The 10,521-nt window shown below is 47.7% G+C and overlaps 1 long non-coding RNA gene across 1 annotated transcript; it reads right to left on the bottom strand.

Annotated features, from left to right (window-relative positions):
• Window positions 1-4,715: 4,715 nt before the first annotated feature.
• Window positions 4,716-9,525, bottom strand: LOC129037031 (uncharacterized). Its single transcript, XR_008502721.1, has 4 exons — window positions 9,302-9,525; window positions 5,794-5,927; window positions 5,522-5,675; window positions 4,716-4,969 (listed from the first exon to the last, which is right to left on the bottom strand). It is a non-coding gene; the product is annotated as an uncharacterized LOC129037031 (long non-coding RNA).
• Window positions 9,526-10,521: the final 996 nt, after the last annotated feature.

The following is a 10,521-nucleotide window of genomic DNA, read 5'->3' as shown; positions in this document are numbered from 1 at the left end:
CTGGTCTTGAACTCCTGACTTCAGGTGATCTGCCCGCCTCAGCCTGCCAAAGTGCTGGGATTACAGGTGTGAGCCACCATGCCTGGCCCAGAGATTGTTCTTGATCTCAGGGAATTTGTAATCCTATTGGGATAAGGACACACCCACCCAAGCAAAGTATAATAGTTGGAAGAATGTATTTATAGAGCTCTGGACATCTGCCTATTAATTGATTCACTCACTCTTTCAATAAGCATCTGATGAATGCTGACTCTGCAAGACACTGTTTTGTGTGCAAGAGATTCTGGGATAAAAGGACTCAGATCCTATGTTCAAACCTTTTACACACCAGAGGAGGGAAGCAGACAACAACAGTCCATAAGAGCAGTGCAGTATGACAAGTGATATATAATAATTATGATAATCCTTTTTTTTTTTTTTGAGACAGAGTCTTGCTCTGTCACCCAGGCTGGAGTGCAGTGGCATGATCTTGGCTCACTGCAACCTCTGTCTTCCAGGTTCAAGCGATTCTCCTGCCTCAGCCTCTCAAGCAACTGGGATTACAGGCTCACGTCACCACGCCAGGCTAATTTTTTATATTTTTAGTAGAGACGTGGTTTCATCATGTTGGCCAGGCTGGTTTGAACTCCTGACCTCAGGTGATCCACCCGCCTCAGCCTCCCAAAGTGCTGGGATTACAGGCATGAGCCACCGTGCCTGGCCCTAATTATGATGATCCTCATTTATGGAGCCCATACTGTGTGCCAAGTACTACTGTGCATTAACTGTGTGCAAATACATGCATTAATTCATTTAATCCTCCAGCAACATTTGAGTTTGTTAATCACAAGCTATTAATATGTGACCTTGGTCTTAACCTCACTGGGCCTTACTATCCATATCTGTAACATGGAAAACCATGGCACCCACCTCATGAGGAATGAGATAATCCATGTAAAAGCATTGTGGCTGACACACAGTAAAAACTCACAAAAGTTAACAATTGTGTGTTTTTGTAGAGAATTTGGACATTACAGACAATTCTAAAGAAGAAAGAAAAATCTTTAAGCTCGCACTCTCAAGTGTCCAAACTGTTCCCTGCATGTCTGTGACCTTGAGAATCTATGGGCATGTGTAATGTTACATAAGTGGGGTCACACACTGGATAGCAAAGTGCAAGACACAGACACCGTTCAGCATCCATGAGTAGAGTTGAGCTATATCATTCTATTTATCAGCTGTATGACATGAACTTATATGAATGCATATTCATACATGCATAGTTTATTTAACCAGTTCTGTGTTGATGGATATTTGGTTGTCTCCCCATTCTTCTCTGAGCCAAGTTTAAGACAGTGAGGGAGGTGACTGTGGTTAGGATGTACACAAAGCTGCCAGAGTGGTGGGTGGAATCTGTAAGTCTCTATATACATTCTTGTATCCTCGTAGCCTCCACAGCCCCAGGAAATGCTCAGCCAGGCTGCCTCCCTGAAAACTCCAATGGGACACTGAGTTGACCTTCCTCCTTCCTTCTTCCCCTCCCAGGAAGATCTCTAAGCAGTCAAGTCCTCTCCATTTGCCCTGGCTCCGTTAACCTAGGGCTGGGGGTGTGAATGGTACAGTCATTTCTTGCTAAGTACTTGAATTAGACTAATAGGTCATGTATGCTTTTCTCTGAAGAAGGTCCAAATTTCTGGTAAACAACCAGACCACTCTTCCAGCCCAGGGCCCAGAGCCAAGACCCTGGGTCAGGATGCAGTGGCTGAACTGAAGCTTTTAATGGTGTCATGGCTGTCTGGGATGGTTAATGCCATTAAACTAACTTCTGGGCAACAAGGTGGGAAGGACTTTTGGCAGCAGTGGTAAATGGAGAGTGCTAAATTACGGGTCTCTCCATGGTTGGGGTGGAGCAGACTATCTCCTAAACAACTATCTCCAAATTCACCCAATCATTCATTCATTCATTCATTCAACAAACCTTTAACAAGCACTTGTCTTGTCCCAGGTCTTGAGTATTTTTACAGGAGATAAGATCTGGGCCGGGCATGGTGGCTCATGCCTGTAATCCCACACTTTGGGAGGCCAAGGCAGGTGGATCACCTGAAGTCAAGAGTTTGAGACAAGCCTGGTCAACACGGTGAAACCCTGTCTCTATTAAAAATAGAAATATTAGGTGGGTGTGGTGGCGGGCACCTGTAGTCCCAGCTACTCAGGAGGCTGAGGCAGGAGAATCGCTTGAACCCGGGAGGCGGAGTTTACAGTGAGCCAAGATTGCTCCATTGCATTCCAGCCTGGGCGACAGAGCGAGACTCCATCTCAAAAAAAAAAAAAAAGATCTGTCCCTGTCAAGTCATGAGCCATCGTTTTAATGAAGAAGCAGCCCGGGTCTGGCAACTGGACCCTAAGTTTGGGCTGTTGGGATTCTTCAGTTAGCCTGGCTGATTATCACACTCAGCTATTTAACCTCAGGAAACGTTGTTCACATTTCTGAGCCACTATTTCCTCATCTAAAGTGGGGATGCCAATAGAATACATAACTTAACAAGTTGCAGTCTTTGTTTTGCTTTGTTTTTAGTAAAGCAAATTAATTTCAGCCAAAAGACTAATTGGCAGTATGAAATAATGCTGATATCAGTTGTAATAGTTTGGGTTGGCAATTTTTTGGCTTCCTATTTCTCTAAAAGCTTATAAGCATGAGTCATTTGTGCTTATTTTGATTTCCATGTATATTTAATTTAGATATTAGTAAAAATACTAACTCAGGTTTTTTTTGTTGTTTGTTTTTTTTTTTTTTTGAGACGGAGTTTCACTCTTGTTGCCCAGGCTGGAGTGCAGTGGCGTGATCTCGGCTCGCTGCAACCTCTGCCTCCCAGGTTCAAGCAATTCTGCTTCAGCCTCCCAAGCAGCTGGGACTACAGGCATGTGCCACCATGCCCAGCTAATTTTTGTATTCTTAGTAGAGATGAGGTTTCACCATATTGGCCAGGCTGGTCTCAAACTCGTGACCTCATGATCCACCCACCTCAGCCTCCCAAAGTGCTGGGATTATGGGTGTGAGCCCACTGCGCCCGACTTTTTTTTTTTTTTCTTTTTTGACAGTCTTACTGTGTCGCCCAGGTTGGAGTGCAGTGGTATGATCTTGGCTTACTGCAACCTCTGCCTTGCAGGTTCAAATGATTTTCCTGCCTCAGCCTCCCAGGTAGCTGGGATTACAGACACAGGCCACAATGCCTGGCTGATTTTTTTGTATTTTTAGTAGAGACGGGGTTTCACCACGTTGGCCAGGCTGGTCTCGAACTCCTGACCTCAGGTGATCCGCCCACCTTGGCCTCCCAAAGTGCTGAGATTACAGGCATAAGCCACCTTACCCAGCCAGTTTGTTTTGAAGACTGGAAATTATCATGACACTCAGCATGGTGCCTGATACAGGATGGACACACAGTAAATAGCAGCTATCATTATTACATACATCTGAGAGGGGACCTGTAGGTACCATGTATTCTGTTCTCTGGCCTGAAACAGTGGTGAGATGATAGGGCTGATTCCCTCTCCAATTGTGGGCTCAATTCTGGGTGATGCTGCCCCTGGGAGACTTTCTATTCAAGGTCTGAACTCCAGGCTAGAAGCTGCAGCTCTGGGTCTATTGCATAGGCCCTGAAGGACTTTGTACAAATCATGAAGGCAGACTGAGTCTTTTTTTTTTTTTTTTTTTTGAGATGGAGTCTCACTCTATCGCCCAGGCTGGAGTGCAGTGGCACGATCTCGGCTTACTGCAACCTCCGCCTCCCAGGTTCATGCCATTCTCCTGCCTCAGCCTCCCAAGTAGCTGGGACTACAGATGCCCACCAGCATGCCCGGCCAATTTTTTGTATTTTTAGTAGAGACGGGGTTTCACTGTGTTAACCAGGATGGTCTTGATCTCCTGGCCTCGTGATCCACCCGCCTCGGCCTCCCAAAGTGCTGGGATTACAGGTGTGAGCCACTGTGCCTGGCCTTTTTTTTTTTTTTTTTTTTTTTTTTAAATAGAGACAGGGTCTTACTGTCTAAAGCCAGATGGGATTGCCCAGGCTGGACTCGAACCCTGGGCCACCACACCTGGCTAATTGTTGTATTTTTAGTAGAGACGAGTTTCACCATGTTGCCCAGGCTGGTCTCGAACTTCTGGGCTTAAGCAAATTCACCTGCCTCAGCCTCCCAAAATGCTGGGATTACAGGCGTGAGCCACTGTGCCTGGCCTTTTTTTTTTTTTTTTTTTTTTTTAAATAGAGACAGGGTCTTACTGTCTAAAGCCAGATGGGATTGCCCAGGCTGGACTCGAACCCTGGGCCACCACACCTGGCTAATTGTTGTATTTTTAGTAGAGACGAGTTTCACCATGTTGCCCAGGCTGGTCTCGAACTTCTGGGCTTAAGCAAATTCACCTGCCTCAGCCTCCCAAAATGCTGGGATTACAGGCGTGAGCCATCATGCCCAGCTGGGATCTCTTGTTCTTAGAAACTTCAGCCTCTTTTTAGCATCTCCACTTCTTTCTGGAGAAAGCCTTCTCATATCTAGAACCTGAGAGACTTGATTCAATAAAATTCCACCTTCAGATATTGAGCTAGTCAAGGCCTTATCTGAGATACTGTGGGTGGGTGTGGAGGTGGAAGAGAGACAGAGACAATAATAATAATAGCTAACATGAGAGCTTAATGTGTACAAGGCACCATGCTAATGGCTTAATGAGCGTTATCTCATTTAATTTTCATAACTATCCTATTTTATTTTCCCGGTTTTACAGTGAGGCTTAGTGAGGCCAAGCAAGGTGATAGGGCTAACAAGCAGCTGATCCAGGAAGGAAACTTCAATCTCCCTGACTCCCGAGCACAATCTCTGATCCACGTTGCATTTGTCCAATGTTAGGTGAGACCCCATATCCTAAATAACAACAGAAGCCAGGATAAGGGCTGCAGGGTCAGAGGGAGCTCTTTCAGACTGCAGGGATGGTTTCCTGGAAGAGAAGTTATTTGGATTAGGCCTTGAAGAATGAGTAGAGTTTATTAGGCAGATATTGGGGGAGGGCACTTCAGAGATCAGAGTGAGCAAATACAGGGACTGGAAAGGGCAGTGTTGCAGGGAGAACAAGTAGTCGACTGTGACTGAAGTTCTCTTTTTTTTTGACATAGAGTCTCGCTCTGTCACCCAGGTTGGAGTGCAATGGCATGATCTCAGCTCACTGCAATCTCCGCCTCCTGGGTTCAGGTGATTCTCCTGCCTCAACCTCAGAAGTAGCTGGGACTACAGGCGTTTGCCATGACACTGGCCAATTTTTGAATTTTTAGTAGAGGTGGGGTTTCACCATGTTGGCCAAGCTGGTCTCGAACTCCTGACCTCAAGTGATCCAACCAGCTTGGCCTCCCAAAGTGCTGAGATTACAGGCGTGAGCCACTGTACCCAGCCAGCTGTAACCGGAGTTCTGTGAGCGGAGGTACTCCCAGGTCTTCTTGTCATTCATCTTCCCACCCTGCTGTCCTGGGGGGAGGGTTAACCTTTGAGTACACACCCAACTACAGGGCTGCTGGTGTGCAAGCCAGGCCCTGTGGAACAGGCAGAAGTCCCAGGGAGCTGGTGTGCAGAATTCTGGCTTGGCATGCTTGATATCCCTGGCCATCCATGGCCCCTTCACCCCTTAGTGACATCCCAGGGCAGAGGTCAGTCTGTGTGGGTGAGAGGATGAAGTGAGCCTGTGTCTGGGCTGGGAACAGTGACAAGCAGGATGTTAGAGCCCATCCCCCACAGAAGAATGCCTGCAAATAGCCCCTCCCTAGTGCTGACCCTGCTCCCAGTTGCTATGGTCAGCTGAAGTGTTAGGGCATTTGTTTCTGGTCATCCCAGACTTTGGTTGGCTTTTGGTTTCTTCCTGCTGAGCACCTACTGTTGGCAGAGTAGGGCAGAAGACAGGTTGGCACCTGTAGTAGAGATGAAGACAAGTTTTATCGTAGAGATGCATAAACAAATAATAGTGAGAGACATCATTATTTGAGTACTTGGTAGCTATAAAATACTGTGCTAAGAGCTTTACATGTGTATCCTTTCAAAAGATGAGCCTTCCAGCCTGGGCAACATAGTGAGACCTTGTCCCTGCAAAAAATACAAAAATTAGCCAGACGTGGTGGCCTGTGCCTGTGGTCCCAGTCACCCAGCTACTTGAGAGGTTGAGGTGGGAGGATTGCTTGAGTCAGGGAGGTAGAGGCTGCAGTGAGCCCTGATTATGCCACTGGACTCTAGCCAGGGTGACAGAGTGAGACGCCATCTCAAAAAATTAAAAGCTGAGCCTCTTCACGGTCTTGTCTCCACATGGTATCAATCTGGCATCCATAATATTTGAAAAAAAATATTTGAATAATGGTTGCACATTCTTTTGAAAAATATACACAGCAAAACTTAAATCCTCTTTTCCTGAGGCTGGAGGATTACATGAGGCTGGGAGTTTGACACCAGCCAAGGCAACATATTGAGACCCTGTCTCTACAAAAAAATTTAAAAATTAGCCAGGAGGCTGAATGTGGTGGCTCACGCCTATAATCCCAGCACTTTGGGAGGCCAAGGTAGGCGGATCATGAGGTCAGGAGTTCGAGACTAGCCTGGCCAATATGACGAAACCCCGTCTCTACTTAAAAATACAAAAATTAGCCAGGCTTGATGGCACACGCCTGTAGTCCCAGCTGCTCAAGAGGCTGAGGCAGGAGAATCGCTTGAATCCAGGAGGTGAAGGTTGCAGTGAGCCGAGATGCACCACTGCACTCTAGCCTAGGCAACAGAGTGAGACTCCATCTCAAAAAAAAAAAACAAAAAAACAACCAAAAACAAAGAACTAGCCAGGAATGGTGGTAGTAGTCCTAGCTACTTAGGAGGCTAGGTGGGAGGACTGCCTGAGCTCAAGAGTTTGAGGCTTCAGTGAGCCATGATGGAGCAACTGTATCTCAGCCTGGGCGACAGAGCAAGACTGTCTCAAAAACAACAACAACAAAACAAAAAACACTTTTCCATCTGTCTCTCTGTATTGTATACACAAAGCAGCCCCTCATCACAACCCTTTCTTCCCCTCCAAGCTCCCCCAGAGGAGAAATTAAGGCCATGAATATATATAGATAACATTTTTTCTTTACTCATACCTAATCCAATTTAAACTTCTTCACAGCCCTGTGAAGGCAGGCACTATTGTTTCCATTTTAGTTGGAGAAACAGATGTTTAGAGGTTAAATCTTGACCAAGCTCACAAAGCTAATCATTGGCAGGTGGATTTGAAGCAGGTTCTGTGCCTACTGTGAAGTACTTATGTGATCCAGGGGCTCTGAGACCCCTGAGAAGGGGCCAAGTAATTCAGCATGGGGGGATCACTTAGGCTTCATGGAGGAGGAAATATTGGAGTAGGGCATCAAAGGATGAGGAGAAGCTCTCAATAGGCAGAGATGGGCGATATGTTTCTCAGGAAGGGTGGGAGGGAGGCCCAAGGGATAAGCATATCAGATAGTGGGATGTCAGAGAGGAGTGATCTCAGCACTACCCCACACAACGGGGTGAGCCTGACACTTAGGAGACTTGCCTTATTTCCCAACTTTGCCGCAGGGAGATTCTGCCTGTGCCCTTTTAACAGCCTCCATCACAAAGCCTCCTTGTGTCTTCTGAAAGAGACCTTTTGACTCAGGCTGGCTCCCCTCCATAGGGGAAGAGAGGGAGGTCTGTGGTGAAGGAGCCCAGCAATGAACTCCCCAACAAAATACCATATGCTCAATTCCTCAGGAATTACATGTCAAGATTGTCTTAGGGAATGCAGCCCTCTAGCTGGTCAAAGAAAGCATATTGTAGTCTAAAGGACACAATGGAAAGCAGATCCAGCTTGATCTGCGTTTGAGTCTCAGCAAAACCATCAGCTGGGTGAATTCAGGCAAGCTGCTTAATCTTGAGCTTCAGTCTTTGGATCTAGAAAATGATGAGCCTTTTTGCTAAAGAGTGGTGCCTCATGGGTTTGTCAGAGAGGAAGAGGAAATGGCTGGCTGAGGGATATATTAATCTAATATTTCCTTCAGTGCTGGGTGTTAGGGACTTGTCAAATCTGGATTTCTCGGGTAGGAAGTAGACAGTATGTGAGCTCAGGAACTTGGGTGGAAAGGTGACTCCCAGCAAGTAAAGGGAAAAAGAAAAGGTGGTGGGTGAAGCATGGAGAGAGAGTTTCCAGTCCTGAAGTCTTAGTACCATGAGGGAACAATCCCATGAACCTCTTTGAGCCTCAGTTTCTTCACCTTCAAATGCCAATTCTGCTTCATGAATAGTGGCAGGACACTTGAATTGCTATTTCATCTATTTATTGAGACAGAGTCTCACTCAGTTGCCCAGGCTGGAGTGCAGTGGCGCTATCTCAGCTCACTGCAACCTCCGCCACCCAGGTTCAAGTGATTCTAGTGCTTCCCCCTCCCAAGTAGCTAGGATTACAGGCAGATGCTACCAGGTCCAGTTAATTTTTGTATTTTTAGTAGAAATGGGGTTTTGCCATGTTGGCCGGGCTGGCCTCAAATTCCTGGCCTCAAATTCCTGGCCTCAGGTGGTCCACTGGCCTCGGCCTCCCAAAGTGCTGGGATTACAGGTGTGAGCTACTGTGGCTGGCGAAGTGTTTGTATTTTACAAATGAAATTGAGGTTAAGTCCTGACCTGGTTCCAGCATATAGCACGTATGTGTGTGTGTGTAAGAGATAAATGATCCTTTAAATTACACAAAATTTGGGACTCCTGTGTTTGAATTGGCAAGAGACCAAGCCCACTGCCTCTGCTTTCTCTGCTGCCCAAGTAATTAGAAAACCTGGCCACTTGACGGAACTGGCCATCCAGAAAAGGGGAGGCAAAGGAGAATAAACACAAATTAGTATTTCCGTAAATTAGCCTGACGTACTAAAATTTATTGAGTGCTCATTATCTGCCAGGTACTCTGCTAAGCACTTCGCATGTAATAGCTTTAGTGGGGTCTAAATTACACGTTGGAGGGTAGCCTAGGGCTTAACAGTACAAACTTGGAGTCCCAGGCTGCTTAGGACGGTGGGAGTCCCGCCTCCCCCAGTAGCTTGCTGCACATTCGTGGTTATTGCCGAAGTCCCTCCACCTCTCCAAGCCCCAATTTCCACTCTCTGCCTCTTGGGTCTTTGTAATGAAACAGCTACAGTATGTTAAGTGGCAAAGAGGTAAACAACAACAATATAAATAACGGCAAATGTTTATCGAGCTGATATGGATGGCAGGGGCATCCCGATCCTGAAACACTATCCCCTCCCCTCCACCACGGCAGCCGTACCCTGAGTTGAGTCCAGGTGGAGCTGCTGCGCCCCGGCCCCGCACCGGCGCGGGCGGAACTGCGTGGGGGAAGCTGTGGGCGGCGTGTGGAGGAGGCGCGCCGCCTAATGCAGTTGTCAGTTAATTAGGGGAGAAGGTTATGTCATTAACGGCAGGATCGATGCAAAGGGAGTTAAGAGGCTCGGGCAGCGCCTCCGCGCGCTCTCTGCGCGGGCCGAACTCCACAAAAATTCGATACGCATTAGCCGACTATCAGCGGCCGCCCGGGGCACGGGGCTGGCCGAGCGCCCGAGCTGGGCCCGGGGCGGGAGGCCGGTGCCGGACGGGCGCCCCTGCCTGGGCAACCCCAGAGTCCTTGCTGGGCGAGGTCCCGGCTTGACTGCGGGAGGCCCTCAGAGGCGCGAGCATCGCGGCCTGGCTTAGGGTAGGCCAGGGGCTCGATGCCGATGGCTGGGTTAACGTTTAAACATTCCAGAGTCCCTAGTGCTGTTCCCAGCGCTCTCGGCCCAAGCTCTGCAACACGCTCAGCCAGCTCATGCTGCAGGTCCAGCCGAAGTCACAGGAAGCCGCCCTGACCTCCCTAGACCAGGCCAGACCACCGTGTCACCCACCCTCACAGCGCTTCATGGCATTTATCACAGTGACACTATATAGTGATCTATAGAAGGTTCTCTACAGTATCTTTCTCCCGACCAGACTGTAAACCCCAGAAGAGCGGGACTTAGTGGATCTGCCTTGTGTACCTGCACCCAAAGTGCCTGGAAGATGCAAGTGCTCAGTACATATCTGCCCAAGGAATGAATCCCCTTAGCAGCCCAGGGAGTTGGTAGGGTGGGGAAACTGAGGCTCAAAGAAATGACTTGCCCAAGATCACACTGATCTCCCAGCTTCCTATGCTTTTTCCTTGCACAAATTAATCTGTCTGAACCTTGGTTTTCCCATCTAGGGGAAAGTTAGTTGTAGCTGCCTCCATACTAGGTGCCAGGAACTGTGCTAACATTTTACTTACATTTACTCATTTAATTCTCACAACAACCCTGTGAGATAGAAATCGTGTTATAAAAGGAGGAACTTGAAACCAGCAAGAGCTGGGCTCATCATTTGTCTGCCTTCAGATCCATTGCTCTCCTTCTAATACTCTGTGTCACATGTGGGCTACCCCTACACTCCATCCCCATCCCATCCCCAGGCAGGCTGCATTTCCCAGGCTCCCTTGTCAGC

The sequence above is a fragment of the Pongo pygmaeus genome, chromosome 4 (assembly GCF_028885625.2).
Source record: "Pongo pygmaeus isolate AG05252 chromosome 4, NHGRI_mPonPyg2-v2.0_pri, whole genome shotgun sequence".
Classification (NCBI taxonomy): Eukaryota; Metazoa; Chordata; class Mammalia; order Primates; family Hominidae; genus Pongo; species Pongo pygmaeus.
The sequence above is the reverse complement of the archived record's forward strand: the minus strand, read 5'-3'. Positions and strand labels throughout refer to the sequence as shown.